Source organism: Benincasa hispida, chromosome 11 (assembly GCF_027475165.1).
Source record: "Benincasa hispida cultivar pf3 chromosome 11, pf3_genome.v1.1, whole genome shotgun sequence".
NCBI classification, from domain to species: Eukaryota; Viridiplantae; Streptophyta; class Magnoliopsida; order Cucurbitales; family Cucurbitaceae; genus Benincasa; species Benincasa hispida.
Window position 1 is genome coordinate 45,358,819 of NC_143488.1, and position 6,341 is coordinate 45,365,159.

Consider the following 6,341-nt stretch of genomic DNA (forward strand, 5'->3'; position numbering starts at 1 on the left):
GAAAGTTAGATTTCAACATCCTTTTAATGGAATCAATGACACTTCTACTTGTGCCCATGATTAATATATCATCCACATACAAGTAAACAATGACATACTCTTGATCTATGGTTTTAACATAGACACATTTATCACACTCATTTATCTTAAATTCATTTGATCAATAATATGATCAAACTTTTTATGTCGTTGTTTGGGTGCTTGTTTCAACCCATAAATAGACTTAGCAAGTCCGAGAACTTTATCTTCAAGTCCTTTAACAACAAACCCTTCAACTTGTTCCCTATAAATTTCTTCTTCTAAATCTCCATTTAAAAATGCAATTTTTACATCCATTTGGTGTATTTCTAAATTTTGTAAAGCTACAATTGCATTTAACATTCTTATATATGTAATCACATCACTAGAGAGTAGGTATCAAAGAAATCTAGCCATTTTTTTTTGCGAAAGCCTTTAGTTATCAAACGGGCTTTGTGCTTATTAATAGTGTCTTCGACCTTTAGCTTTCTCTTTAAAATACATTTACTCCCAATTGGTTTACTCCCATGAGGTAAATCAACCAACACTCAGGTATTGTTCTATAAAATGGACTCTAGTTCACTATTAATAGCTTCTTTCCAATAAGGTGCATCGGGAGATGGTACAACTTCTTAAAAAGTCTGAGACTCACCTTCTATCATATAAGTTATGAAATCATGCCAAAAAAAGTAGTTTTCTTAGCTCTTTTACTTCTTCTACATTCAGACTCAGTATTCTGATTATTTTGACCTTTTGAAGAGCTAGCCTCATTAATTCTTTTAGCACCAAGAATTTTATATCCTTCTTCATTCAAAGGAAATATAACCTTAAAGAATTTAGCTCCAGTAGATTTCATTATAGTATTATTATTGATATCAGAAATTTTTGATTTAATTACCATAAATCTATGCATTACAAAGCCTTTAAAGACACACAATCAATTGTCCTAGGTCCAAGCTTGGTCCTTTTTGGTAAAAGACTTGGTACCTTTGCCAAATACCCCACACTTTCAGTATTTTATATGGGGGTAACTTTTCGTTCCACACTTCATAAGGTAACTTAATAGTCTTCTTACGTGGAATTCTATTTAGTATAAAATTTTCTATCAGCAAAACTTCAGCCCACAGATTACGAGGTAAATCTAAACTATTTAACATTCAATTAACTATGTGCTTTAAAGTTTGGTACTTTCTTTTAACTACACCATTTTGTTATGGTGTATAAGGTGTTGTGATTTGATGGATTATACCATTAATTTCACATAATTCATAAAGTGATGACGATTCATATTCACCACCTTTATCTGATCCTAAGCACCTTTACTTTCTTCTCAAATTGATTTTCAACTTCTACCTTATATGTTTTAAATATCTCAAATGTTTCATCTTTACTGTGTAATAAATACATATAGCAGGATTTATGATAACTTATAGAAATACAAGTTATTGTGGCTCAAAAGTTGGAACAAATAAGGTCTTTAATGTTAAAATCTCATCATTTTTAGAGAAAACACATGGAATTACTCGAACACTATCAAACTCATGCAAAAGAATGTTTATTGCTAAAATATTGCGGCACTAATGCATGATATTGTAGGATCTCAACAAAAGGCTAACGCATGATTAAAAAAAGTGTCGCAGGCAAAGTCTAACGCATGGGGCATGCATCGGAGGGATTCAACGCAAGGAATATTCATTGATTTAGGCTGTTTGTGTCAAATCACCACTTGCAAGCATGGGCACCTGCAGCGGGCGGCGTCAGAAAAGTATCTGAGTGTCAGACGGCTAACCAGGGTATGGAATTTAATGCTGCCCATCATCAAGTTGGAGATAACCGACACTTATAAATAGAAGAAATCTCACCAAATGAAAAAGTTTGGAGTTCTTAGTCTCATTCTCAGTCTTAGTATTAGCTAATTCTTAGTTTAGAATCTTAGATCTTTAGAGCTGTGCTGTGGTGCCGAGAAGAACAAGAGGGAAGAGAACCACTACCATCGCCGATCAAGGAGTGGAGGAAGTTAAGCTCGAGAGAGATATTTCTTCCAATTATTACACAAGTGGTTGTACACGACTCTAATTGAGCCAAAGAGGACAAGAGTTTGTACTCTGCAGCTTGACTCCTTCATTTCATCTTACTTATCGCTTTCATCTTCTCAATTGATTAAGTATTGGTTTTGTAAAGACAATCAATTTCTTTATAAATTCACATATTTAATCTATCATACTTTGCCATTGTTTATTTCTTATTTATGTTGGATGCATCTATAACTTCATACAAAATTCCATTTCAAACGCTTAAGCCAACTAAATCAATTGGTAAAAGCATCTTTAGCTTAAACTATTCGAGAGAATAAGTAAGCCAGCATCAAGTTAGAAACGCTTAGTACATCTAGAGATAGAAGCACTGGTGTTTTATTGCATCCTATATTTGACACATACATCCTATAGATAGGTATTGTATGATATTCGCATTGAGAAGTGTCAAATAGAGTCTAACGCATAAATGGAGATAAACAAGCCATCTTATTCGCATCATATTCTTGTTTGTGTACATCCAACTTAGATCGACGCATATCACTTGCATTAAACTCCATTTTCACACGACCCATCATTCTCTACTCGACCATTTTGTATCTTCTTGCACACACACATAGCAGTTTAGTGTAAATAACTCATTCCTACATACACTTAGGATATCTCTACAACAGTTACAATGCAAGGTCTGCGTTAACTTTAATCTGAATCCCTGAGTTCGACCCTAGACTTACCAAGAACCTAAGTTGGATTTATACTTGGATCTCATTTAGGAAAACTTGAAGTCAATAGAGAAGTGTCATGCGTTCTGTTGCACATCACTAATGCATCAACGCGTTACTAACGCATCATAAACGCATCAATGCATCATTCATAATTACACTTATTTTTCCAATTATTTTATATAATACACTCCTAAGCTCGAATCATGAAATCAACGAACAAGTTTTTGGCACTATTTCCGGGGATTTAGCAACAAAACAAACCAGAAATTTTGCTTGTACATTTTGTAGGAAAATTTCACCTGAGGGAGTATTACGAGCTAAGCCGAAGCTTGTAAACGTTTATGAGCAGAGAGAGCACTTCTGAACTTGTATACGACCTCGAAATTGAAAGGACCTTCCAACGAAGAAATCGATCAAATCATCGCCGTAGGTTAAGGTAACAACTACTCAGACAAAAAACCAGGCAACAAAAAATGGTGGACGAACAAGTGAATGAAAACTTAGCTCAATAGCTAGCCCACGCTACGCAAAATCCTATCATAATGGCAAACAGTAGTACGTGTCCTATGAAGGAGTATACATCTCCTGGGTTGTATGATTTCTCACCAAGGATCATATACCTAACGCCAAATGGGACAAGATTTGAGATGAAATCTATGACGTTACAAATGCTCCAAACAGCTGGACAATTTGGGGGTGCTTGGGGAGAAGACCCTCACGCCCACATGAAATGTTTCCTGGAGACGTGCAACTCATTTGTGATTCCTGGAATCACCTCAGAAGCTATCAGGCTATCTTTATTCCTATATTCTCTGCGCGACGACGCAAAACAATGGATAAGTTCTTTGGAGCCTGGTGAGATCACAACCTGGGAAAAGTTGGTGGAGAAATTTATGCAGAAATACTTTCCACCCACCACAAACGCAAGGAGGCGGAGAGAGATCATGAACTTCGAGCAGGAAGAAGCTGAAACCTTGAGCGCCGTATGGGAGCATTTTAAGGGATTAGTTAAGAATTGCCCCAATTATGGATTACCATTAACCATCTAGATGGAGACTTTCTATGGCGGATTAAATAGAGTGTCTCAAATGGTAGCTGACGCAGCTACAGCTGGCAGTATCATGGACAAATATTATACTCAAGCTAAGGAAATATTGGACCGCATAGCCAAGCATAATATGGAATGGGTGGATGACACTTATGATGAAAGAGCAGAAAGGAAGAGGTGATCTTAGAATGTGAATTCTATTGACTCTAACGCAATAGCCATGCTATCTGCATAAGTGGCTACTATGACAAACCTTTTGCAGAATATGTCACTAGGGAATGCATCAAACCCGCAAAAGGTAAATCAGGTAGAAACATTCGTACAGCCCATGGTTAGCTGTGTCTGTGGAGATCCCCATTCCTACTCTGATTGCCCACAAAATCTGCAATCGGTATGCTTTATTAAAAATAACCCATTCTCAAACACATATAATCCCGGATGGAGGAACCATCCAAATTTCTCTTGGGCAGGTAATCAACAGAAGCCACACCACTTAGGGGTAAACCAACAGCAGAGGCAAGGATCACCGCCTGGATTCCAGCCAACGCAGCAGTCGCACCAACAACCCTTTAATAGAGGAGGTCATACATCGAGTTCAACATCTCCGCTTGAAAACCCCTTAAAGAAGTATATCGTCGAGAACAACGCATTTCTAAAAAGCCAGGCGTCTTCCATCAGAACTCTGGAGATACAAGTGGGGCAGATTGCGAGTGAGTTGAAGAATCGGCAGCCTAGAGTCTTGCCCAGTAGCATGGAAACACCAGAGAATACCAAAGGAGCAGTAGAATTGACGTGGGAGGATGGCACAAATACGTTCAAGGTAAATGGGCAAGGAGTGAAGCCCTACTTTGAAGATGGTGTGGAAAGACAAACGTCATCCCTCGTATTATGCAAAGCCAACTAAGGCTTACGTTGAAGCATCCCTGTGTTCACATCGACACATAATCTAGGGATGCTTCTTCTATCTTCATTTCTTTTGCATTATATATTTTATCACTGCGTTTGTGTTTACTCATTGTTTGTTTGTCTGCATTACGTTTTAAGTTGATTGATGATGTTATTGCTTTCTTATTTAAGAGTTTTATTTGATTTAAATTAAAAAAAAAATTGTGTACAACTGGAAGAAGCTTAGGATGGGAATAAACTAACGCGTTGGATTTAAGCCAACGCATGGCCTAAAGCAAAAGGATGCATCTCAAAAACACAAAACACTCGATTGCCTAGAAACCCTAGGCATGTTCTTTCGCCTTCTTAATAAATACGGATGTCAGGCGCTGCCTGGTATCACCATCTTCTCTCCCACCAACCTATAAAACGCAACCCTTCGATCTTCTCTCTTTTTCCATCTCCTTCAAATCTTTCTTCGAAAAAAAACCCTAGCACTTAAAGCCTCTACTGCCCTTCGATCAAAACCAATCGACGAGCTATAGAGGCATGTCGCCGGTAAGTTCCTTCTCATCTTCCTCTGCTTCAATGCTGCCCCTTCCAAACCCTCACAAACTTCAAAAACCTCCATTCTGACCAAGCCTTCGCACGGCGGGCCTTCCTCTACATCCCAGTGACCATCTCGATCGAAACCAATAGAAACCACAAATCCTTCCTCTAAAACCCAAAACCACCGCAAAACCTAAACCCAAAACTCCTACTAAACCGAGGCAGCAACGCCCTCCTTCCTCCGCAACTGCCAAGAAACCCTACACAAAGCCTGCCCCACCACCGTTCATTCCAAATATTACTCCGGTGGGTTCGACACATGACTCTATTCCCACTCATCTCCATAATGCACCATCGCCAGTAGTACATCTACTTCCCCTATTATCCATCCAACCCTTAGTTACCTTTACCCCATTGAAGCAGAAGGAGCCAGCCAACCCCTTCCGCCATGTTCACCCATGATCATTTCATCTCTTGGGTTGCCGCATACCTCATCCGGCACCCCACTAATCACTCCCCCTAGGCTCAGCTCTGATAGTCCTGCGTCAGAGTGAAACATTGCGAAATTGGCTCGGAGAGACAAACAAGAAGTCTTCAGAGCGATCTTGGCAAGTTTGAATCAGGGCCAAGAAGAGGAACAAGTGATGCATCCTGACCCAACCGACGCATCACTTGAAATCGATGAAGTGGAGCGCTATGCAATGATGCTTGAAGTAGAGTTGGAAGAAGAAGAAAAAGAAGAGGAAGAAAGGGAAGTTGGCCCGAACGCATCACAACCTCGCCAATCTGAGGCGGATAAAGGGCCATCGAAAGCAAAGAAAGTGATGAGAAAAATGAAATTAATTTTGGAGGATGAAGAAGAGCAATCTGCATCTAGTCCTGAGGGTGCAACGCATGAGTACTGCTCAAAGCCTATAGTGTTAGAGAAGGAATTGGAGCAATACCAGCCTGCAAGGCAGGGGCGAAGGAAGTCAGCCCTCTAAAGAGAATTGGAAAATGAATTAAGGGAGCTAGTGCGGGAAGCCAAAGCACATGAGGCGGGCAAACGAAAGGTAACTGACGTGTTACCTAAAAAGACCAAAG

General features: G+C 39.3%; 1 non-coding gene across 1 annotated transcript; it reads right to left on the reverse strand.

Moving 5' to 3' along the window:
• Window positions 1-3,705: 3,705 nt before the first annotated feature.
• Window positions 3,706-3,809, reverse strand: LOC150032674 (small nucleolar RNA R71). The gene has a single exon (XR_016524937.1). It is a non-coding gene; the product is annotated as a small nucleolar RNA R71 (small nucleolar RNA).
• Between the last annotated feature and the right edge of the window lie 2,532 nt (window positions 3,810-6,341).